Source organism: Stegostoma tigrinum, chromosome 3 (assembly GCF_030684315.1).
Source record: "Stegostoma tigrinum isolate sSteTig4 chromosome 3, sSteTig4.hap1, whole genome shotgun sequence".
Classification (NCBI taxonomy): Eukaryota; Metazoa; Chordata; class Chondrichthyes; order Orectolobiformes; family Stegostomatidae; genus Stegostoma; species Stegostoma tigrinum.
In genome coordinates, this window is record NC_081356.1 from 93426610 (window position 1) to 93453626 (window position 27017).

Genomic DNA, 27017 nt, shown 5'->3' on the forward strand with positions numbered 1-27017 from the left:
TTGTAAGCAGGTTACTGAACTTCTTGGGTTATAAAATTGGAGAATGTAAGCAGAAACAATCTTCATAAAACGTCATAAAAGTTTTGGTGAAATATTTTGTTGCAGCATAGTGGATATGCAAAGCAGGCTTCCATGAAATGCAATAGATTCCTTTAAAAAGAAATCGGATACATATCGGTTGGAGAACTGTATTAAAATTCATAGGGTTGATAGTGAAGACAGATGGTCAAAAACTGTATGAACTATGATAGCTGTTGGGCTGTTAGGTCATGGGAAGATACCTGAAGAATTCAGTTTATCTAGGTTAATTAAATTGAATTACAATGTAAGGGTAATGTCTTTAGAGAGAATTGTTAAATGATGTTCAGGATTCAAGCAACAAATTTCAGAGGGCTCAATTTTATTAAACATTTTGCATTTCTTTTAACATCACTCTGCAGATTCATACCCATAACAATGCAGATTATTCATGAGGAAGAAACTGACTTTATGGTTACCTCTTCTCCCATTGTGGTTTCAAATATATTTTGTTGAGAGTATTTTGAAGGTTAAACTCAGCAGACCTTGGGCCATTCTGAGACTGTGAAAGCTGCTAAATATTGCAATTCTTTATATGTTTCTCTCTCTCTCCTTCCTGTAATACTTCAATATTTATGTTTATATGCAATCCCAACAGTAACAATTGCCAAGCAATCATAAAATTACATCATAAAATGGTTACAATGCTGATGGAATCCACTTGTCCGTCTAGTTTGACATCATTAAACCTAAGAGCAAGGTTGGGTGGCTCCACTTCCCACCCTCTCCATGTATCCCGAAAACTCCTTTCTCTTCAGGTACTCATCCAACTCTCCTTTGAAAACAATGATCCAATTTACCTCCGCTACCCTTTTAGGCAGTTCATCCAGATTCTGATCTCTCATTAGGTAAAAAAGCTTTTCTTTCTGTTGCCTTTAGGTCTTTTGTTAGTCACTTTGAATCTGCATCCTCTTGTGACTCTTCCACCAATGAAAACACTTCCTCCCTATCTAGATCCCTCATGATTTTGAACAGCTTTATCAAGTACTTTCTCAAACTATCCTTTTTGAGCAGAACAGCCCCAAACGTTCCAATCTGTCCATGTAACAGAAGTCTGTTTTGACTTGAACCCCAATGGTAAATCTTTTTGGCGATGCCCTGTACAGCTTTCACACTTTAATGATGCCCAGAGTTGAACACTATATTCCAGTTGAGGTCAGATCAGAAGTTTGTAAAAATCATAATTTCCTTGCTTTTGTACTCTACTTGTCTATTATGTCTTGTCTTTTTAACCAATCTCTTAATCTGCCCTACCCCTTCACTGATTGTGCCTCGATGCAGCCAACTTTCGCTAATCTTAGAGCCCTAGATTTTTATGCTATATTTATATTGCCCCGCTTCAATCTTTTCGTTTGGTTTGGATCAGGAGACCAATCCAGGTGTTATTAGATTCCAGGGCATATTTGATTATCTGTACTTATATTTATCAATCAATCTTTGTTATTCTCATTCATTTTATTTCTTTACTTTGCATTTTTTTTCTCAGAACAGCACTGAAGAATTTGTATCAAAGGTACATTGTACCAAAGTGGAGATTGGTAAACTTTTCACTGTACACATTTGAGTACATGTGACAATAAAGATAATTCATTCATTCATTCATACATTCATTCATTCATTCAATCCTGTTTACTGTCGACAAAGTTGATTGGAAACAGACCACATTCAGATGCCATGGCCTACCTCATTAAAATTAAACAAACAAGACTTTAACATTTGTAACACTTGTGCTGGGAGTTCGAAACCTTGTGGTCAGCTAAGATCATGTGCTGTAGGGCTTGAAACTAGCTCTTAAGAGGTCAAGGGTTTGTAGAAATGTGAATTATATAACAAAAGTTCAGAAGATATAGCGGGCTGAAGGAGCAACATCAAGTGCCGCATAGTTCTTAATCATCACTACCGGAGCCCTTTTGGAGCAAGTGCATCGCAGAAAGTTGACACTACACACTTAAATCCAACTGCATGGGAGACATGCAAACCTATAACAGCGGAGTATAGATCTTTAAGTAAATGACTTCAACTTCACAAAAATATTAGAGATCTTAGCTGGTTCATTGAAGTTGGTTCCAGTATCATGATATTCTCTAATGTAATACACAAAATATACATATTGTATTGCACTCATTATCCTCTCATGCCACATTTGCTACCTAAAGAATTCAAATTGCATGACTATTTTACTGTGGAACCTTTATCATATTCTAAGCAGATGCCTCAAACTCTATTTTCAGTTATGTTTTTGCTATGAAGTTGAACATTACTTTGTATCCATATCTGTGTGGCTGTAAGGTAGATATGCAAGTAATGATATCCATTATTATTTATAGAATAGCCTTAAGGTAAATCACTTTCTGACACAGGTTGTATAACTACTGAAAATATACTCATGTGTAAGGACAGATGGTGGGAATCTGGAACTTCTGCCTGTAAGAGTCGTAGAGGCAGAAACCTTCATAACATTTAAGAAGTATATGGATGTGCACTTGTCATATCAAGGCTTATAAGGCTATGGGTTAAGTGCTGAAAAATGGGTTTGGAGTAAGTTGGTAGTTATTTGTGACTGGTGCAGAAGTGATGGGTAGAACGACCTTAATCTGTGCGCTAGATTTCTATGGCTCTATGAGACTCAGTCAAGTGCTGGCCTCCAGGGTTTTTAAAGAGATGATATTTGAGTTAATTTAAAATGGAGGCTGAGAAGGGGAATAAGGTGGATTTTTTTTATCATCCTCTGTAATCTCACTCTATTCTACTTATTCACCCCTTTCCTGCAACCGGTATATGCACTTCATCACAAGAATAGGTGTTAAACTCCCAGGAAACTTGTTTAGCACATTATTCACTTAAATGCATCCCATTTATTCTCCACAGGACTGGAACACACCACTTTTGAAACCGCTTCCATCACCCATTCCATTAGTGCATTTGAAACCCTAGTAGCTGCTGGGTGAAGATATTTTTCTTTATCTTACTCCTCAATTTTTTAAAATCTGTCATCTCTGGCGTCTGATACTTTGGCTGGTACAAATATAATTTAGTTGATCAAACTTCTTATTATTTTGAATACTTTTATTAAATCATTCTGGAAAATCTCCTCTGTGTCCTCTCTGAAGCTGTGACATCCTTCCTGAAGTGTGGAGCCTGGGACTGGTCACGGTGCCAGCTGTGGCCTATATAAACAGTGATTTATAATGGTTTAACATAAATTCTTTTCTTTTGTACTCATTCCTGTCCTCATTAAAGTTCACCACAAGCCATTTCACATACTTATGGCATGAAAAAAGAATGAATTGAAAGCTATGATTTTAATCAATTTTAAGGTGAACTAACACTGTGGCAAAATGAACTGAATTTAATGGGTAACTCTGTAGTTTAAATGAAGTCACTACCTAGATCACAAAGCTGAATTTTGCTTTGTTGTTGGCTTTTCAGCATTAGAATGGAAAAGTAGGGTTTCTTTCCAGTTAAGTGACATGTTTGTAGGTGGGCAAAGGATTCTGGTCCTTTGAGCAGCTTGAAAGAGCCATCTTTCCATAGGTTGGGTGAAAGCATCTCATTTACACAGTAAGAATCAGCAGTAGGGGGATGTAATTCTTGCATGTCAAAATTGATAGCCATGTTGGGATGAGCCTTTTAATTCAATTAGGAGGCCTTGGTAGGCCCTAGAGTGGTTTTGCACTCCTCGTGCCCAGGTTTGATATACTGAGAAATATAGAAAATACACTGTAAGACATTACTTCTTTATTACCACTACATCTGGTAATTCTCATAGGTAAGGTGAATACTTTTGGATTCCAAACAAATCAAATTCTGAAATTATGTTTCAAATTGTTTCTTCTCCTGCAACTGTTCAAGAATGGACAAAAACCCAGCAGGTAGGGGTTCATCCAATTATCCACTTGCATCTCTTGCCTGAAGAAACAGAAAACTTCAAGGGTATATTTTAAATCTTTTAATTTAAGTTCATCAAAGAGTCTGGTGAACATCCTTTCTTGTGTTTCAAAGATAACACTGGAATATTCAGGAACACAGAACTCTTAAGGCATAGAAGGAGACTATTGACTGTCATGTTTTCACCAGCTCTCCAAAGGAGCATTTTGCTTTGTATGACTCCATTGCCTTCTCTATGTAACCCTGTACATTCTTCCTTTCCAGATCATTCAAGTGAATTTGCCTCCACTGCACATGTAAATCTCAACCACTCGCCGCATGAAAAAGACTATCCACAGATCTCCATAGCTCAGTTGGCTGGATAACTGCTTTGTGATGCCAACCACATTAACAACTTCAATTCTGAAACTGGTATGGGCTAACTGTCAAGGACTCACCATCTCAACCACAGCCCTCACCTGAGGCTTGGTGACCCTCGGGTTAAATTTGCCATCAGTTATCTCTCTAATGAGAGAGCAGCCTATGCTCCCCTGGGGCTGTAGTAACTTTACTTGCTTCTTTTGCCTCTTGTTCTCAATTCTTGGAGGATATATAACAATAATAACAACATTTCGAGTGCAAAACCCTGGCTATACTCAACTTTGGGATGTCCAGAATGCTTAATAGATGTCTTTTGATACAAGTTTTTTTTTTAACCCTCTCACTTGCAATAAGAATGATGCATGGGTCTTCATTACCTACAGTAAAATACTTGCAGTAAGCTGCTATTGAAGAACTTGAAAGTCCTATGACTTATTTTTGTACGTCTTGAGCTCTGGACAACTCATTTCAATCAGCAATTTTGCTTATTGATCACATAAAAAGTTGAACCGATTTTTTTCTACCAGATCAAACTTGGCTGAAAAACAGACAGTGAAACTGTTTTCTTCAGCCAATGAAAAACAATTGTATTTTTATTGAAGTGGATTCAGTTTTGAATATGACTGAAGGCTAAAGAAAGTTGGTTATTTAGTGAGCATCGATAAACTTTATGCTCTATTTTGTTGGTGAAATTTCAATCATTGGAAAAATAGGACTTTTATTGCAGTGCTGCAACACTTAAAGTTTCGTGAATTTTCCAGAACGACAGCTGAGCAAAGAAATGGCTGGTTTTGTATTTTATTGGAGGAACAAATATTAGTCTTTGAGAAGTGATTGTCATTAATCTTCAGTCTAGATGTAACAATAAAGAAATTTCTCCTTTGGGAGCATGGTCTTAGTGGTTGGTCTTTGTTATTAAATCCGGCAGCTTCTGTGGCAATATAATGGGTTCTGGGTAATTGCAGGAAATGTTTTGTCATTGCAGCGTTCCCAGTGGATATGCTTTTATTGTTTTTCTCTCTGCAGTTTCTATTTTTTGGTGATTTCTTGAGCTTATCGAGGTGAGGAATGTCAGCATCAGGGAACAGCACATATTTCCACTTTGAGCACCCAATGTCAACATCAAGCATTTCCAGGTCAGGTATAATACGGACCAGATGGAGTGTAGAACCCTCTCTGCTCTCCCTCAATAACAGACCATAACCCTAGCCTCAGTAGGGCAATCATGAATTGTTTATTTTTCCATTTCGTACATCAGTCATTCAGTGATCTTTCTAAGGAAGACTGCCAGCTTAATGCCAATTTGTTCCAATTTACAAGCAGCTTGTACAATACCTAGACAAAATGTTCAGGCTTATTTCATGTAGGTTGTTTACAGCCAATAGAGAGGGGACATAATCTTTACATCAAAATGACATGTTTTTTTTTAGAAACCTTGTACTTTCCCCCAGCGGGAAAGTCAATACTTAACATATACATTACCCAGTCTTGAATGATGATTGGTGATCATTTTGCTGAATTCGTTACAGAAAGTTAGGAATTGTATTTTACTCTATTTTAGTCTTTAATTGAATTAATGTTCACGTATTTGAAGGAAAGTAACTTCCGTGAGTTCTGAGGATATTGAACTACATGTGTATAAACTTAAGAAGGTTTAATGTCACTTCTCTAAATAGCATGTGAAGAACCAAATTTGAACTGTCACACATAGTCATTCATTTATAGTTCAGCATCGTGTAGTAAGATTCCAAACTGAGCAACTACACCCATCCCTGCTCACATCTGATTCATTTATCAGGCAGCATCAAATTATCTGCTTGTTGGAGCAAGCTCAGGGTCTCATGCAGTAGAATATAGTAGTCTCAACAGAGAGGATTAACAGGATGTATCTCTGTTGTTGAAACACCTTTTGATTTTGTCTGCCCTTATTGAGCCACTAATCAATTGATAGCTGGGATGCAGCATGGAAAACATCATGGTCACATGGGAACTCATTGTCTCAGGGGATTGAAAAGAAAACTGGCAGCTACTGTTTACCATGGAAAGCATTGCCAAAATTTGATTGTGGAGTTGCATTGATGTTAACTGCAGAGGAATCCATAACACAAATCATCTGGTATACTCAGCAGAAGGAGGAAGCCTGGCAGCAGGAGACAAAAAATGGACATTATAAAGGTGAAACGAAAACGTCATTAAAACATGCAAATTAAAAGCTTTTTGCATTTACTCTAGTCTAGCTTGGATCAGAATGTTGTAGTCAAACTGAATTAGGTTTGCCAGCCTGACTGGAACTTCATTTTGCAGCAGCTACAAGCAACATTAATGGACTCTAGAATGAATTGGTGGTAAAACACCTCTTCCACATTCTGGTCCAAGCAGTGAAATTGAAAACTTACTCTAATGTATTTTACATCTCCACTTTCCATTCAACATGCAAACCCTGTACTCTGCAAACAGTATGGAAATCGCCGCTGAAGTGTTTTGAGAATGCAAAAAAACTTAATACAAAGTTGCTTGATAAAAGTTACCTGAATAATCTACTTGTTAGCACAATATTCTTCAGTATTAGCATTTTTGTGTTGCTTAATGATTGTATTATTTATTATTTCACTGTAGATGATTTTGATTGATTAGGATGATGGAGTAGAATGATAATTATATTGAAAGAGTGAAAAATAAGAACTGCCTTGAAAAAGTCACACAAGTCTTCAAGAAAATATTCAGAAAGTATCAAAGTGAAACTTGTTCGACTCTATAATTTATTACTTATTACCAAATGCATTTAGCTGTTCAATTATGTGAGAAGGGAAATACAATAGCATTGAAATGTTCTTCAGTCAAGTGAAGATCATTGACCTGTTTGTCCAGTTATCCCATTTTTCTTGTAAGCTATCTCTGGATCATTAAAACAGTGTATTAATAAGGAATTCCTTCAGAACGCAAAAATTTACAGTACAGCCATGTTCACTGATTAGAGTGGCCTTGTGTTAAACTGATAAAAATGGGCAACCCATTTATCCCGGCCTTCATTTTATTTTCATTGTGGGGATAGCAATCAGGATGTCAGTTTCCTATTCCCTATTATGAACTATTCCAGGAATTCAAAACCCCACTGTTTCTTCCAATTGTTAATCACCATTTGGCTGCAGTAATTTTATTTGAATTTCCTGTTTATATTAATTTGTCTTATCTTGAATCTATACTATTTGTTCGGGATTCTAAAATACAACAGCAAAAACATCTGTTTCGAATCCCTTTACAATCTTGAATGCTTTTCTCAAGTGACCTCTTATTCTCTTTTTCTCAGAAGTAAGAACTGTCCCAGGGTGCTACATTGTAAAATGTATATAGTAGTGTTTATAACTAAGATGTCTAATTAAATGGTTGAATAATGCCACACACCAAGAGACTGAGGTGTAAATCGTTTATAATCATCATGAAAGCTCAGAGATTAGATTACTGTCAGTACCTCCAGGTATTTGTTGTGTCTTTTTAATATCACACAATGTTCATTTGGCAAGGGTTTTATTCAGTTTTGGGTTTAGCCTATTTGCTTAACACTAGCTGTTGGTCCAGATACCAGCTGCCATTGGACTTCATGCCAGGGGTACGATGGTGTTCACACTGAATGATTAATGATTGTAATTGCTCCAAATTTATTTTTAAAATTTGCAGTTGATTACAGAAATTCCATTAATAGTACATTTCATGTACATTTAACTTTCTAGTGCTTAGCTGGCATATTTAAGTTTTGTGAAGTATTTTACTAAAATTAGGGATTCATTGAAAACTTGTGTTATTGTACATTTGACGAGTCAATCTGGAGAAAATCTGGATGCTACAAAATTCCACTACTCATCTTTAGCACAGTTGATAGAATCTGATAGACACTACTAGATAACTTGATATGTATGTTATGAAAAATCGTGGTGAGATTAGCAATTGCATATTAAATTTACACCAGAAGTTCTTCTTACTATATTGACAGGCTGTTTCATTTGGTGACACGCCCGTTGGAAAGTATGCCAGGGAGGTAAAGGGCCTGGAATGTGGGCTTGATTCCACTGAGTTTACCCTTGTCTGCTGGGCCTATCTGTATGGGTTTGATTTGGAGTATGTTTGGATAGACTTGTTCTACTTCCTAGTAATCAACCTGATCATGTATGCTTTGACACACAATTGAGAAACTTAGGACTTGAACTAAACTTTCTGGCTCAGAGGTAGAGATACTCCCACTTGTTACAAGACCCTCATTCCATTCCTCGTATGTCTTGGACAAGAAACTAAGTTTCCTCAACGATTTGCATTAACTCAGTTTCCTTAACAGATAGCATTTGATTTGGACATTTACAATTCTAATTGAGGTAAAACATCTGTTGATTACTTCTTTTCTGCAACATCAGATCACCCCAGTCAAGGCAGAGAGCTGACTTAATTCAGGTTGGCAATGATGGACCCTGAAGAAATAACCACACTCAGATCACTTGAAATTCAGATAAAATGTGAAACATAGGATTTCATGAAAGATACAAAATACAGATTAAAACCTTGGACAAATGAAACTTCTCCTTGTCAATGGTTAAAGCACCAGACAATGAAAGCCTCAGGTTTGTATCCGTGGTCTGGGCATGTTTTATTGAATTTCTATTAATGTGATCATAGAGCACTTTGGGCCTGAATTAGGGAGTAAAATTACATCCAGAACTTCACTTTTATTTATTATTCTTACAAAAAAACTAATTCAGATAAGGTAGCAGCTAGAAAGCTGGTTGTCCACTTCATAACTTGACAGCTTTGTTTTGCACTTTCCTTCATTATTTCCCATTTGGCATATCCCTACAGGCAATATCTCCTCTGAAATGTGAATGAATGTATGGTAAGGACAATGTTGGAGAAGAAATGGTTGCCCACCTGCAATCTACTGATATTCAGAATAGAATTTTAACTGGTTATCTTAGATGCATTACAGTGGATCTGGAAACCACTGGAACCTGAAGTGGGATTTGCTGTGCCCCTTTAATCAAGTAAGAGCATTAACATCCCTCTTATGTGTTTCCCATTCTGCCAGGAAGTTGCGAAACAGCTTCGAGAAGACATGGACAGACATCGTGCGTTGGCAATATCATGGCAAGTGGAACATCAGGTGGAAAAGTGTGAGGTATTTTGGTGGGAGGAACAGATATGCAGAGTATTTATTAAATTATAAAGGGTTAGAAAGTGTCAGGGCATCCTCATCAGTAAGCCAGTGAGGGGTAACATTCAGGTTAGCAGGCAGTTAGGAAGGATAATGATATGTTAATATTTAACACAAGAGGATTGGATATAGGAGTAGTGAAGGTTTCCTTCAATTGCATAGAACCTTAGCTGAACTGAAGCTGGAGCATTGTCCTTTTACATTAGGAAGGATATTCTTACCATTGTCAGGGGATGTAACAAAGCTTTGTTTCTGAGGTGGCAGGACAGTCGTGCAAAGAGAGATTGGTCAAACTGTCCCTGTTTCTTTAGAGCTTTGAAGAATGAGAGGTGGTCTCATTGAAATGAAGAAAATACTTAAAGATAGATAGAGACGATGCAGGTGAAATATTTATCCTGCTTGGGAGTGGCTGGAACCAGGGGACACAATTTAAAACTAAGGGGAAGCAATTTAGTATGTGAGTGAGGAAAGATCTGTTTACTGAGAGGGTTTGAGTCTTTGGAGTTCTATGCCAGAGATCTGTGAAATTTCAGTCATTGAGTATGTTTAAAGTAGAGATAGACAGATTTCTAAATACCAATGACGTAAAGGGAAATAGGAATAGTGTGGGAAAAAGGCATTACATCTGTCTGTACAAACATGAAACAAGAGCAGAAGCAAACCATTCATACCCCTGAGCCTGCTCTGCCATTCAAACCAATCATGCATGGGCTTCAAATTCCACATTTCTTTTGTCCCCAGTAAGCTTTGATTTCCTTGTCAAACTATAAATATATTTACCACTGCCTCTTGAGGAAAAGAGAAATAGTCCTGGCTGATGAAATAAACAAAACCCATGGTCTTATTCATTTGTAGCACCTTCCTGATATATGATTAATCTCATATGCAGATAATGATAACTATACTAACACGCATCATTGGAAATTGGCAGATCTGATGATTGGTTTAGAACTAGAAAAGAATATAAAAGAATTGATTAAGAAAGCTAAAATAGAGCAAGAGAGGGAATGTATAAACTGACTGTAAAAGTTTGTCAAGGAATGTGAAGAGAAAAAGATTGGTGTAGACAAGTGTCAGAAACATGGGAATTTATAATAGGGAAAAAAATTGGCTGACCAACTAAATATATACTTTAGTTCCAAGTTTACAAGTAACATAACAGAAATGTTGGGGACACAGAATCTGGTGGGGCAGAGGAACTGAAGGGAATCAGTATTAGTAACGAAATTGTGCTGGGGAAATTGCTGGGTTTGAAGGTAATAAATCCTCAGGGCCTAATCTTCCACATTCCACAGTACTAAAAGAAGTGATGTTAGAAATGGCAGATACATTTCTGATCATCTTTAGATTCTATAGACTCTGGAATGGGACCGACAGATTGGAGGGCAGCCCTCTATTTAAAAAGGGATGTATAGAGAAAGCCAAGAATTATAGACCAGTCAGCCTGATGTTGGTAATGGGGAAAATGCTCAAATCCATTGTGAAAATCTAATAGCAGAAAACAGTGGCAAGATTGGCAGAGTCAGTATAGCTAAATGAAAAAGAAATCATGCCTGATGCCCCTACTGGTATTTTTTGAGAATGTAACTTGTTGTTTTGATGAAGAGCAGCTAGTGGATATGCTTTATTTGGACTTTCGGAAGGCTTTAACGAAGTCCATCATAAGGGGTTAGCATGCAAAATTGAAGTGCATGGGACTCAGTTTCATGCATTGTCATGGACAGTAGACTGGTTGGCAGACAAAGAAGGAAGAGTGGAAGTAAACTAGCCTTTTTCCAAAAGGCAGGCAGTGAGTAGTGGGGGACTGGAGGGATCAATCCAAGGATCTCAGACAGTCACAATATCTATCAATGATTTAAATGAGGGGAAATAAATGTATTTCCAAATTTGCAGATGACACAGAGCTGAGTGAGTGGGTGAACTATGAGGAGAATGCAGAGATACATCAGTGTAATTTGGACAGACTAAATAATTAGGCAAATGCATAGCAGATGCTGTATAATGTGGATAAATGTGAGGGTATCCACTTTGGGAGCAAAAGCAGGATGGCAGATTATTATCTGAATGGCGAGAAATAGAGAGAATAGAATGTGCAATGAGAGCTGGGTGGCCTTGTATACCAGTCACTGACAGTAAGCAGGCAAGTGGTTATGGTAAATTAGGTAATGAAGGCAAGTAGCATGTGGGCCTTCATAGCAAGAGGATTAGAGAACAAGAGCGTGGATGTCTTGCTGCACTTGAACAGGGCGTTGGCAAGACCACACCTGGAGTATTGTATGCAGTTTTGGTCTTTTTGTCTGAGGAAGGATATTCTTGCAATGGAAAGTGCAGTGACAGTTTATCAGACAGATTCCTGGGATGGCAGGACTGACATGTGAGAAGAGGTTGAATCAGTTCAAATTATATTCACTGGAATTCAAAAGAATGAGAGAGATCACAAAAATCTATAAAATTCTAAGAGTACTTGACAGGGCAGAGGCAGGAAGGATGTTCTCGATGGTTGGGGATTCCAGAGCTGAAAGTCACAGTCTAAGGATAGAACATAGAACATAGAACAATACAGCGCAGAACAGGGCCTTCGGCCCTCGATGTTGAGCCGACCTGTGAACTAATCTAAGCCCATCCCCCTACACTATCCCATCAACATCCATATGCTATCCAAGGAATATTTAAATGCCCCTAATGTGGCTGAGTTAACTACATTGGCAAGCAGGGCGTTCCACGCCCTTATCACTCTCTGAGTGAAGAACCTGCCTCTGATATCTTCCTTAAATCTATCACCCCTCAATTTGTAGCAATGCCCCCTTGTGCAAGCTGAAGTCATCATCCTCAGAAAAAGGCTCTCACTGTTCACCCTATCTACAGGGTAAATCATTTAGTATTGAAAGAAAGAAAATTTCTTCATCCAGACAATGGTGAGCCTGTGGAATACTCTACCACACAAAGCAGGTGAGGCCAAAACATTGCATCATTTCTAGGAGTTAGATATAGCATTTGGGATAAAACTATATGGGAGAGAAATAGAAACAGGCTATTTACTCGGATGATCAGCTATGATCAGAATAAATAGCGGAGCAGGCTCAAAGGGCCAAATGACTTATTCCTGCTCATATTTTCATGTATAAAGGACTCAGCATTGAAATGGATGCTCAGATGTGAGCATAATGAATGTCAGGTCAAGTTCAATGGGCTGAATGGCCTACTCTTGTTTCTATATTGGTATGATGGACCAGATTCTGCTTCTTTCTTTGCCAGATGCATGTTTACCAGATTAACAGCAGTCAAGTTAAACCATATGTCAACTACTGCTCTGAACATTGAAACATCTGACCCAGCAACTTTAAGAGGGTTTTCGGCTTGATTCCATGAAAGTATGCCCTGTTAAATGAGAAAGTTAGCAGGAATATGTTGGAGTTCCCAAAGGCAGTACTTTTTAGGACAATAATGCCCTACCATACATTCACCCTCAATGTCTAGTTTGTCTTTTCTTAAAAACATGGCCCCTTTGGACAGGGGCTTTGGACATGGAATGGTAACACAACATGACTGTGTGTGATACAAATTGTGGCAACCAGACCTTTTCTGAATGCATGTTGTGAACTGTGTTTACAAAAATTGTTTTGACAGAGTAAGTAGAATGAGGAGGGCATGTAATTGACAATCAATTACATGGGTTTAAAGAACAAAGAATAAAGAACAGTACACAACAGGAGCAAACCATTCAGCCCACCAACACTGTGCTGACATATGATGCCTTTCTAAACTAAAAACCTTGAACCACTATGATCCTTGGTTTCCTGCCTGTTCATATATTAGTCAAGATGCCTCTTAAACATTGTTATTGTATCCACCTCCATCGCCTCCTTTGGCAGCACTTTTCAGGCAGTTACAACACTCTTTGTAAAAAAAAAACTGCCTTCCATATTCCTTTAAATTTACCCCCTTTTACCTTAAACATATGCCCTAGTAATTGACAATTCTACCCTGGGAAAAAAAGATTCTGATGATCCATTATATCCAGGGTTCTCATAGTTTTGTAAACTTCAATCAGGTCACCCCCTCATCCTTCAATGTTCAAGTGAAAACAAACGAAGTTTGTCCAAACTTTCCTCATAGCTAATACTCTCCGAACCAGGTAACATTCTGGCATACTATTTTTGTATCATCTCCAAGGCCTCCACACCCTCTGGTAGTGTGCTAATCAGAACTATATGCAATATTCCAAATGTGACCTACTAAAGTTCAATATAACTGTAACATGACTTGCCGATTTTTATACTCTGATCAACAAAGGCATAGCATGCCATATGCCTTCTTGACCACCTTATCCACTTATGTTGTCCTGTGCAGACCAGCCAGTAGGAGTACTTACTGACAGGTTTAACCCTCCTTGCTACAATCTGAAGTTGCCACCTGCTTCAAGACCACCATCATTCCTTAACAAAGAAGGCACGCGCAATGTGCCTCAATGACTACTGCCCGGTGGCTCTGACCTCCACAAATATGAAGTTCTTTGAGACTTTATTCATGGCTCACGTTAACTGTAGCCTCCCATCCTGCCTTGATCCCTTGCAATTTGCCTACTGGTGCAACAGGTCCAGAACAGACACCATTTCCCTAGACCTACACTAATCCCTGGAGCATCTATATAGTAAGGATACCTATGTCAGACTTCTGCTCATTGATTACAACTCTGCTTTAAAATATTATAATCGCAACCAAACTAACCTCCAAACTGAAAAGCCCTATGTCTCTGTTCTGTTCTCTGTAACTGGACCCTTGACTTCCTGATCCATAGACTGCAATCAGTGAAGATACACAACAGCACCTCCTCTACAGCAATCCTCAACACCCTGCAAGGATACATACTCAGCCTCGTACTGTACTGCTCACACACTCATGACTGTGTGGACAAATTTCATCTGATCTCCATCTACACATTCGCTGACAACACCACCTTTGTCAGCTGGATATCAAGCAATGGTGAGACAGAATATAGGAAAGAGACAGAGAGCTTGGTGACATAGTGTAAAAATATCAACCTTGCCACCAATGTCAGCAAAACTAAAGATCTGATTGTCGATTTCAGGAAATAAAGAGAAGAACTTGACTCTATCCATATCAATGGGGCTGAGGTAGAGATCGTTGAGAGTGTCAAGCTCCTAGAAGTGATGATCACCAACAATCTGTCCTGGTCTACCCATCTGATGTGATGTTCAAGAAAGCACAACAATACCTCTTCTGCCTCTGAAGGCTAAGAAAATTTGGAATGCCTGAAAGGATGCTCACCAACCTTTACAGATGTGCCATAGAAAGCATTCTATCTGGATACATCATGGCTTGGTGCAGCAACTGCTCTGCCCAGGACCGTAAGAAACTATGCAAAGTGGTAAACACAGCCCAGGTCATCACGCAAACCAACCTTCCAACCGTTGACTCCATCTACAATTCTCATTGCCACGGAAATGTGGTCAATATCAAAGACCCCTCCCACCCTGGTTATAATCTCTCCTAGCGTCTTCTGTCAGGAAGAAGATACAAAAACTGAAACACACGTACCAACAGGTTCAAGAACAGCTTCTTTCCAGCTGCTATTAGACTTCTGAATGGACTTCCCAAATTTCACATCAAACGTTGATCTCTTGTACATCATCTTTGCAGCCATAACTTTGTACTCCTCACTCTGATCAATCAGCCTGTGATCTCTGTGTCTTTGTATGTTATGATCTGGCTGTGTTGCATTCAAAACAAAACTTTTCACTGTATTTAAGTACATGTGACAATAATACATTACATCAAATCAAATCACTTTTAGGCAACTGTGGACTTGTGCGCCATCTCTCTACATGTTAATGCTCCTTAGGGCTCTGCCATTTATCGCATACTTCCCTCCTGCATTAGATCTCTCAAAATGCATCAGCTTACTTTTGTCCGGATTAAATTCCATCTGCCATTTCTCTGCCAAATCTTGCAGAAAGTATTAGGCAAGAGGCTGTTGCCATGCATTGGCAAGTTTTTCGATTCAGCATTTTTTCATTCTTGCTTTTCGTGTAACGAGAAAAAAAATGTTAACTGTTTTGAGTAGATCTTAAGTGACTTCCAACAATGCCCAAATGGTTAGTTGCTTAATTTGGTACAAACATTTAGAGATTGCGTTGTCTGCCCTTTAGCACTCAAATTTAATTGGCGTCTCTTATATGTCATAGAACCATAGTTTGACTATTATCACTGACTTTGTACCTGAATTAGATGTGCAATCTGGCCATCTATCCATAGTTCCCTGCCAATTTGCTGGAGTCCGGAACGCCATCAGAAGTTTTTTTGAATAAGTTTTTGTGCAAGTTACATGTCGCTACCACTTTGTGCATACAAGACACAATTGAAATTAGCTGCAGTGGAGTTGATTGAGGAGAGGCCAGAATTGAAAGTGGACAATTTTTTAAAAAAAATAAATAAATAAATAAGAAATAAGGTACAGTTTGTTGTATGTCAGTGGAGTGGACATTCTCTTGCTGAAAGGGAACAGTGAGCTCAGTGTTGACAACTCCCAGATACAAAATCATGAACCAATTGAATTAAAGTACTTTTTTTCATTGAAACAAGACCCTTAGAAATAAATTGCAACTCATGGCACAGCACCTTATACTTTCCGTTTTCTGCTCCTAGCAAGTAATTTAACCTGACACTGATATTTTAATTTTATATTTGGTTTCTTATTTGTTAATTATTTATATTAATGAAAAGTGCAAATCTAGAAAAAAAGTACTGCTTGCAGTAATTACTTAGATTAATCAAAAAATAAATTAAGGTAGTTAAATTAACAAATTAAAACAATGAAGAAACAAAAATAAAGTAGGAAGAAGGGTATAATGGATCAGACGTGGAACAAGCACTTCTTTTTGTGCCCTGTGTCTGAGTCAAGCTCTGTTTTACAGGCCAGGAGCTTGGAGGTGGGACTTGTTTAGTTTGGAATTATATTTGACATGGACTGGTTGGACCTTAGGGTCTGTTTCCGTGCTGTGTAAATCTGTGACTATCAGAAATGAGTTTACGCAGTCATAGTTCATTTCTTTTTACAACACAGAACTGTTGTCAGTTGGCACCAAATTCGACTTTCTCACTTGGAGATGATAGACATGACTTTCATCATAATTGGAAGGATAACAACAGTATAGCATGGGATATGCCTACAAGGTGAAGAATAAATACAATCACTGCAGAATAGTGCAGGTGTTGAGGAGGGTTAGTCAGCATTCAATCGTGATGCACACCACTTGGAATTATTTGTAACTAACACCAAGTGAAGTAATTACAATAATTTTCCATTGCTATGAGCTTGTTTCCTAAATCGGGAAGCATAAAATGCATTGGATGAAATACTTAAAATATTTTAGATTATCTAGTAGCTGTCTTCCTTAATTATTGCTATCAATAAATGGACTTTATTGCTCAACCAATCATGTCATTGCAAACTGTGCTTGAAGTTAAGATAATTAGTTTATGAAAGCTGTTCATTTAAATATGCTGTAGCTGTTATATAAGTTGAAGATTGTACTGTGTAAAACAAAATTTTGAAGCTGCTCTGTATAAATTTATTTATAATGTTGATACATGCAGAATGTACAGGACAATCTGGAATGCATTAGGTTTATGATGTCCATGTCAAGGTATGTTCACACTGGAAGACCATTCTTCTGTAATAAGAATGTAAGACATAGGAGCAGAAATTAGACCATTCAGCCCATCGAGTCTGCTCTGCCATTCAGTCATGGGTGATACGTTTCTCAACTCCGCTCTCCCATGTTCTCCCCATAGCCCTTGATCCCCTTGACAATCAAGAACCTATCTATCTCTGTCTTAAATAAACTGAATTACCTGGCCTCCACAGCCTTCTGTGGCAGTGAATTCCACAGATTCACCACAGTCTGGCTGAAGAAGTTTCTACTTATCTCTGTTCTAAAAGGTCTTCCCTTCACTCTAAGGCTATACCTTTGGGTCCTAGTGTCTCCTACTATGCATTCTGGTCACCTATCAGTAAATCCCTACCAAGTTGATGGAGACTAGAACATGAGCATAAATTGTTTTGAATATGTTTTTGTGGAAGTTATATGTCCCTACCACTTGACTGAAATGAAACGGAGGTATTACTACCGTGAATAAAGGAAAACAACCTGGAAAAGGCCTAACTTGAAAAGTAACTTTATAAAAAAAGTAGGACAAGTATGAATGAAAGTAAATTATCTTGAGTTGCAGTTTTATGTTTGAGAAAAATAAAGACTTTGTTTGTTGATTATGTCCTGCTAATAAAACGGCAGGAGCAAAATGTTGTGAATCTACACTGTAAAGCAAAAATAGCAAATAGTGATGTATCTGGAACAATGATCTTTTATTGCTTCTGAAGAAGTGAAATCCTGGAGTCCACAAAGTCAGTGGCCTTTTCATTGCTGAAGGTTTCAGAGAAAATCAGCCCACAAGATCTGCACTTAAACAGAATGGTGCTTATGTTCATCATTAATTGCTTTAACCAGCTTCAAAATAAATAATTGACATTTAAATTGTCACTCAACATTGTTGATTGATTTTTGAATGAACAAGAATTCTGAGTAGTCCTTCAACACTTTCTGTCATACTGATCCACTCACATATTTTGCTAAAATTAGGGATAGAGAGAATATATTGCTCTTTGTGTGTGACTGTATTTTTTTAGCAGGAAAAGTGGGTCAGGATGGAAAGTCATATGAATCTCTATTGCTGTGTCATGGATTCAAAGCACTGCTTATTTGTCATTTGCACAGCTATTTTGGGAGAGTAATTTTGTTGGTGTGGATGTGCCAGAATTTGTGTAAGAGTCTGTTTTGTTTGTATTGTTGCCAAAAAGATTTTTTGTGTGTCATGTTATTTAGCAATTTGCTTTGAGTGTGTGAGAATCTAACTGTTCGTAACCTATGTAGTCATAATTGGACACTAAGCATTAGAGAGACAAGAGAATTAGAGATAAAGACATGGGTACACATAAGCAGCCATTTTAGACACGTGTCTATATTACCCTCATAAGAATAGTGTAACACACTACAAAGATTTAACAAACATCCTTTTTCAATTTGTATATACAGTTCTGACCATTAGTTATCTTCTAGAAAATGATATGTTCCAGAAAATAACATTAATAAAATTTTAAAATGCTCAATAATGGTTACAATGTGCAGATGATCATTCCACATGTATGATTTTGATGCAGTAGTTAAACGGCTTATTATAAAAGGAATTTTGCATGAAGTCATTATGTTGCTGAAGGAAAATAAACCCTAAGTGTCTCTTTATCACTAACTGTGATTCTCAAGGACCAAACACTGAAAATGTTGAGAAAATTTGCTAACGGCCAGTTATGAGTTGTCATGAAACCATGAAGTTTTACTGTGAATGATGGTGCTGTGGCTGATTAGTTCCCCTTTGCTTTCTACATCCTGCAGAAGCAATTGGTTAAAATCAGATAAACAAAAATTCTGAGTAATGCTTGACATTAAATGAACAAGAAAGAAACTGAAAAATTAATCAAACTCAGAATCAGTATATTCAAACATAGCATGTAAAATAAACCTAGAGGTGTAAGGGTAAGAAAAGTTAAAAATGCAAGTGGATCAGGAAACAAAAATTCTAGTTGGTTAGAAGCACAGGGCACTAAGCTTTAACTATAAGGAATATTATTCTAGTTTCTATGGTTCCCAAATCTAACCAAAGCCTTGCATTCATTTGAATTTATATTGTCATTACAAATGGAACACAGAACACTACAATTTCTTGGAAATAGGCTCATTTACAATAAGTACTAGATTAGATTGCCTCAAGGGAGTAGGAATATAGATTTTGTAAATATTAAATGATATAAAAACTGTTAATAGGCTAAACCACTAAACCATCAAGGCATGTTTTGTTGTGAACTTACAACTCCCTGCCTTATAACAACCAAAGTTTTGTTTTACAACAAATCTGCCAACAATAATATAGATAACAATTCTCAGCAGGTAATTTTCAAGGATCTAGAAACTGCAGCAAATTGAGAAATTTAAGTTGTATTCAGGACTAATCATGGGTTTAACTCCTTACATTAATAAATGTACCTTTAACAAGAGTTAATTAGCTCCCTGTTTTGACTCAAACATAGGTGCACCAGAACCAGGCAGGATCTCACTTCAAAAACTCAGTGGAGATTGTTGTTTCTGATTGTTAAAGTGTAAAAAAGATATTACTCTCAGTTTTGTCTTTACCTGCAGCTTTTTTTCCCAATGGTGAGGTGATATTTTCAGAATAGGTGACAGTGGACCCAAAATTCTTGTACCAGAACTTTAAATTTTGACCACTAAAGCCAGCATTGCTAATAATATTGCAAAATTTTTTTCTCGGAGATAGAATAGCCTGAAATTGAAATCCCAGGTAAAATATGTATTTACATGTAGGATTTCTCCTGGAAATGAAATGTTAAGGCTCTGGCATTAACCGCAGCATTATATGGAGGCAAGTCAGTGAGGAGGAAAACGAAATTGGAAGGAGTATGGGAAATAAGGTAACAGGTCATCCTTTCTCTTTCCTTTCTGAGTGATTTGAAATATCACTGGATGAGATACTGGAGACATCTCGGAGTCTGAGGTACATAGTCTGGAGAAACACAATGGAAGAAATGGAAAGCATCATATGAAATGAATTTTTTTGTGTCAATAATAGCATCAAAAATTCTACGTTTTCTGGTCATTTTTGAATAAGCAGACCCATAAGTAATTATGAAAAGAATGTCCAAGATTTTCACTTGCTCAGAATGTTTTTACTAAAATAGATCAATTGAGTCTTGTATCCAATGTTACTGTATAGTTATATTGATAATGCTATGTAAAAGCATTAAGGATGAATTTATACTTCTCACGGTGAATTAGGAACAGTCCATGTACATATATATTGCTGTACACAATGACAAAAACATCCATCATGTTTTATATTCTTTTGATGGGAATGTGACAAATAAACCAAAAAAATAAAATGTGTATCTTCTTAAATGATTAATGTATAAATCAAAGCCAATGTGTAACACTAAAGCATGACAGCAGCACAACATTTGACTGCTTTTAAGAAATTAACAAGGACCATAGAGTAAAAAAAAATAGCATTAAACAATAGAAAAATGCAGGACCTCCACCCAGAACTCAAAACCAGGGCACATTTATTCAATTTTCAAAGAATAACAGTTTTTGACTTAGTGCAATAGTATGGAATGGAAAGCAGTTAGCCAGAAGGCCAATGTATATTTCTCCCTATTTTTGTCTTGAAACATTGCAAAGTGTAGAATGGGCTGTGGAATCAACATGACCAATCAACTTCTAGCTCACAAAATTAAAAAAAAACTGATATATTCCCAATTTAACACTGGGGTGAGGACAGGGATAAAAATGAGTTCACAATTATTAAAAGCAGATGAAAAATAATCTTAGCAAGTATTTTATGAATAAAGTATTTCTTACGTTGGAAACAGTTATACTAATAAAGTTACATTTCATCACTGATTTTGTTTTGGGAAATTGTGACTATTAATTAGCACTGAGCTTTTGGACTGAACATTATGTGTCTTTTTTAAACTAAGAACCTGTTTAATTAAGTTTCACAAAAGGATTTTCTCCACAAAGCTGAGTGAAATCTTTTGACTTATTTTGCCAAACACGTTGCATTAACTGCCTACCCCATCCCGTTAGTGCTCCTCTCATTCGATTCTACCCCTTTCTACCACTTGCCATTCCAGGAACAATTCGCCATTGTTGGGCTATCCCAGAATTGACTGACATCCTGGATGCTGGTGCCATGTTTAAAACCCATGTACACCCTGAAAAGCACTTTTAGTCTGGAATTGCACTGCACGTTTCTTGATATTGGGCCCAGACATGGCAGAGAATGGATGATTGATACCCTGCTTTAGGGCTGAGACCTGGAGGTCCTGTTGGAATGGGTGGGACAGAGGTTCGACATCCACCACCCCCAGGGCCAGTAGTGGCACAAGGCTACACTAGGCTGTTCTGAGGTTGCCATGCAGGTCAATGCTGTGTAAGCCATCTGGTGGAATGCAGAGCAATGTAGGAATATCAATGATGTTCTCCACACCATTAGCACAAGTGCCAGCATCTTTTTTGGATACCTCACACTCACTCTATTTCTGGTATTGTACCCACCTCCCACCAAAGTTCATGATCTACCAAACTTACTATGACTCCAACATCTTCTTTCACTCAATGTTACCCATTCCAAACCCCGACATCACTAATCCTGCAAACCCCCTGCACTGCCTAATCACTGACTCAGAACAACTCTGACCTGCATCCAACATAATAGCTGTGCCACCACTTTCATCTCCTGCTTCGCTCTTCTAGGAGGAAAACAGTGATAGAAACTGTCAAGAAAGGTGGTGGGCAGCAAAATGTTCAGTTACTCACCCTTTACATGGAGGATCTTGATTCTGACTGTCCTGAGCAGCTGACTGATCACATCCAAAGCCCTGGGCTGGTATCAGAGGGCTGCCCTTGACTCATTGAGCTGGGACAGCTTGACTGAAGGCTAACTCCCTTGACTTGACTGATGACAGTAGACAACCAGTACATGCTTCCTGGCTTTCAAGCTGCTCTAATGGCATGACAATAAAGGTATTTCTGGCTGAGGGACCAAGCAGGGATACTGTGAGTATCTAGTTTGGGCCAAAGTGGTCCACATTAAGCAAACAAATTGGGGATGTAGCCTGACCACTCCAGGAGCTGAGTGCATGTTCCTGAGAGCAAAGTGCCCTTGCTGCAGTATTACAAGAATTGATAATGGTGCACCGAGGTACAGCACTGCTGTGCATAATCATACCATGAGTAGATTGGAGATATGCCATGAGGATTCTTAGAGACTGGAACATGCCAGATGCAAATGTTTGTGGATGTAGGGCACATGTGGCCAGTGCCCAGAGAACATGCCCTGTGATATTGGTGCCTGGTGTCCAACATGGAGAAAGTGGTGAGAAGATATTGCCAGGTACCTGCGTTGACTTCAGTGTTGAGAATTTTTGTCATCTTGTTTGCTGATATAGGTTATTTGGATAGAAAGATGCATATTCATGACGTGAGGTATGCTTTAGTAAGGTCACTAATAAACAATAATCTTCTTTTAATAGGCAACTTGCTCCTGTCTAATGAGAATCTTACCTCAAAACCCAGAATTTAAAGCTGTGGCAAGTTGTTCCTGAAGTTGAGATTGGCCTCCATAGACTTCTCATGCAATTATGTCACATTTCTCACCATAACCCATGTCATTCATGTCTTTGCTAGATGCAGGGGGAAGAGGGTGAATGTGTTAATGTCAGAGGAATAAAATCCAGAAAAGATGTTGGCAATGTGCACAGATGGATTTGTCATTATTTTTAACTTTCAAATGTTTGGGATAAAAAAAGCTCATTAATGTTAATATTTTGTCAATACTTTAATGCTGATTACTTAATAAAGCCAATTAGACATTTGTTAATTGCTACTTTTGTTGATGTATTGACACAAATTATCAATTTATGACCATTATTGTCAGAATAGACAAATATGTTGGTGACTCCTACAATGGTAATAGGTGCTGCTTAAAATTATTATTGGAGGCAGAGAACAGAGTGATTGAAAGAGATGATAAAATGTGAGGCTGGATGAACACAGCAGGCCAAGCAGCATCTCAGGAGCACAAAAGCTGACGTTTCGGGCCTAGACCCTTCATCAGAGAGGGGGATGGGGGGTGGGAACTGGAATAAATAGGGAGAGAGGGGGAGGCGGACCGAAGATGGAGAGCAAAGAAGATAGGTGGAGAGGGTGTAGGTGGGGAGGTAGGGAGGGGGTAGGTCAGTCCAGGGAAGACGGACAGGTCAAGGAGGTGGGATGAGGTTAGTAGGTAGCTGGGGGTGCGGCTGGGGGTGGGAGGAAGGGATGGGTGAGAGGAAGAACCGGTTAGGGAGGCAGAGACAGGTTGGACTGGTTTTGGGATGCAGTGGGTGGGGGGGAAGAGCTGGGCTGGTTGTGTGGTGCAGTGGGGGGAGGGGATGAACTGGGCTGGTTTAGGGATGCAGTGGGGGAAGGGGAGATTTTGAAACTGGTGAAGTCCACATTGATACCATATGGCTGCAGGGTTCCCAGGCGGAATATGAGTTGCTGTTCCTGCAACCTTCGGGTGGCATCATTGTGGCAGTGCAGGAGGCCCATGATGGACATGTCATCAAGAGAATGGGAGGGGGAGTGGAAATGGTTTGCGACTGGGAGGTGCAGTTGTTTGTTGCGAACTGAGCGGAGGTGTTCTGCAAAGCGGTCCCCAAGCCTCCGCTTGGTTTCCCCAATGTAGAGAAAGCCGCACCGGGTACAGTGGATGCAGTATACCACATTGGCAGATGTGCAGGTGAACCTCTGCTTAATGTGGAATGTCATCTTGGGGCCTGGGATGGGGGTGAGGGAGGAGGTGTGGGGACAAGTGTAGCATTTCCTGCGGTTGCAGGGGAAGGTGCCGGGTGTGGTGGGGTTGGAGGGCAGTGTGGAGCGAACAAGGGAGTCACGGAGAGAGTGGTCTCTCCGGAAAGCAGACAGGGGTGGGGATGGAAAAATGTCTTGGGTGGTGGGGTCGGATTGTAAATGGCGGAAGTGTCGGAGGATAATGCGTTGTATCCGGAGGTTGGTAGGGTGGTGTGTGAGAACGAGGGGGATCCTCTTGGGGCGGTTGTGGCGGGGGCGGGGTGTGAGGGATGTGTCGCGGGAAATGCGGGAGACGCGGTCAAGGGCGTTCTCAATCACCGTGGGGGGGAAGTTGCGGTCCTTAAAGAACTTGGACATCTGGGATGTGCGGGAGTGGAATGTCTTATCGTGGGAGCAGATGCGGCGGAGGCGGAGGAATTGGGAATAGGGGATGGAGTTTTTGCAGGAGGGTGGGTGGGAGGAGGTGTATTCTAGGTAGCTGTGGGAGTCGGTGGGCTTGAAATGGACATCAGTTACAAGCTGGTTGCCTGAGATGGAGACTGAGAGGTCCAGGAAGGTGAGGGATGTGTTGGAGATGGCCCAGGTGAACTGAAGGTTGGGGTGGAAGGTGTTGGTGAAGTGGATGAACTGTTCGAGCTCCTCTGGGGAGCAAGAGGCGGCGCCGATACAGTCATCAATGTACCGGAGGAAGAGGTGGGGTTTGGGGCCTGTGTAGGTGCGGAAGATGGACTGTTCCACGTAACCTACAAAGAGGCAGGCATAGCTGGGGCCCATGCGGGTGCCCATGGCCACCCCCTTAGTCTGTAGGAAGTGGGAGGAGTCAAAAGAGAAGTTGTTGAGTGTGAGGACGAGTTCCGCTAGGCGGATGAGAGTGTCGGTGGAGGGGGCCTGGTCGGGCCTGCGGGACAGGAAGAAGCGGAGGGCCTTGAGGCCATCTCCATGCGGAATGCAGGTGTACAGGGACTGGACGTCCATGGTGAGTGATTGAAAGATTCATCTTCATCTTCATCTGAATCTACCAATGGAACAAAAAATGGAGAAAGGTCTGTCATCAGTAGCTTTCAGGGACAAAAATCTTTCGCTGGAATGTGTTGGTACTCTACCCACAAAGCCACAAAGTAATTGCTCTGTCTGACAAAAACTCTATCATTATACCAATTTTGGTACAGAGAAAAAAACATCCTTCCAATTCTTCTAGCCACACAGCTTCCTCCCTGGACTTTCTCCATGAATTGTAAATAAGTAGATGTCCCATGCAAATTATTCAGCATCCTCTCCTCAAAGGGATTAAATGAGACATCGTCTTCCTCAGAAACTGTGGAAAGGATTTGAATTAATGAGAATACTGCTCAGCATCTATGAGTCACAATGATGATCACTGCTCTGTTGAAACATTTCACTGATAGTATTATTTCCTTCAAAGTTAGTTTTATGTTACCAGCATATTTCCAGTGAATTAGATGCTTTGATGCTGCTGAAATGGTAGCTTGGTAGATGCCACTGCCAGAAATTAAACTTCTTGAACAAGATCTGTGAGAATGTAATAGGACATCTGAGGTCATATTATATTGTAGTCATGCCAATGCATTGATGGGAATGTTTTTCTTTAACTGTGATTTTAATATATAAATTAGACAATATTATTAAGGATTGATAACTGGTTAACAAAGAGTAAACAGAAAATTGGGATTCATAGGTTATTTTCAGATTGGAAAGATGTAACTAATGGAGTGCTACAGTGATCTCTTAGTATCTCAATTATTTGCTATTAATATCATTGACTTGGAGGGAGGTGCAGAGTATCCAAACTTGATGTCTACACAAAAAGGTGTGAGGGCACGCTGTGATAAGGATATAAGGATGTGCAAGGGGTTAAGTTGGGCATTGGGTGAAACTTGATGGATGAATTTTGCTGCAGGAAAGCGTGAAATCATGCATTTGGCAGGAGAATCAAAAGGCAGATTATTTGAATGGAGAGAAATTCCAAACACCATCCATATGGATCTGGCTGTCCTTGAGCATGAAACACAAAGTTAGCATTCAGGTGCAGTAATTCAGAAGGTAAATGGAATTTTGGCCTTTCTTGCTAGGGTTTTGGAGTTTAGAAACAGGAAAGTCTCGATACAACCGTTCAGGGTGTGGGTGAGACCGCACCTAGAGTACTGTGTACAGTTTAGGTTCCTGTAGTTAAGAAAGGATACATTGGCTTTGGAGGCTGTTCAAAAGCAATTCACTCGGTTGACTAATGGGATGAAGGGATTGATTTAAGAATGGCTAAACGGCTTAGGCTTGTACTCTTTAGAGTTTAGAAGAATAAGAGCTGATCTTATTGAAATATACAAGATTCTGAGGGGTCACAATGGGGAGGATGTTGCAAAGATGCTTCCACTAGTGGGGTGTCTTTGAAATGGGGAAGTAGTTATATAATATTGAGGTGTGGAGGTTTATGTTGCATTGGCAGAGAAGAGGTGTTGAGGCCTGGGGCAGATCACCTTGATCTTGTTGAATGACAGGCTTGAAGGGCCAGATGGTCAATATCTGCTCCAATTTCTCATTTCTTTACATTCTTGAAACATCTTGATTAGATGAAGAAATGTAATAGGGATGAATTTTAACTCTCCCTCCTTCTGATTTTATTTAAGATTAATTTTGATCAGTGTTTAAGAATATTTTCACTGCGTACTGATGATCTGAAGGATTTATGGTCATCCAAAGTACCTAAGGATGTTTGAAAGTTTGTGGTCAGATCTTCAACTATTTACTTTCACAATTCCCCAAGCTGACAGAATGAGTCAAGGCAGCTGTTGTGAATCAGATGGTTTCATATGCCTTTATTGCCAACTGTGACAAATAATACATGCATCTAGGACATATTAGTTCATTCACATCATTTCAAAGAAAGAAGGTGAATGGTGAGGGGTTTAAAAAAAAACTTTTTCTTCACAATATGTCCCATTCTATTTTCAGAGAGTTACCCCACTTTTTTGGCATTT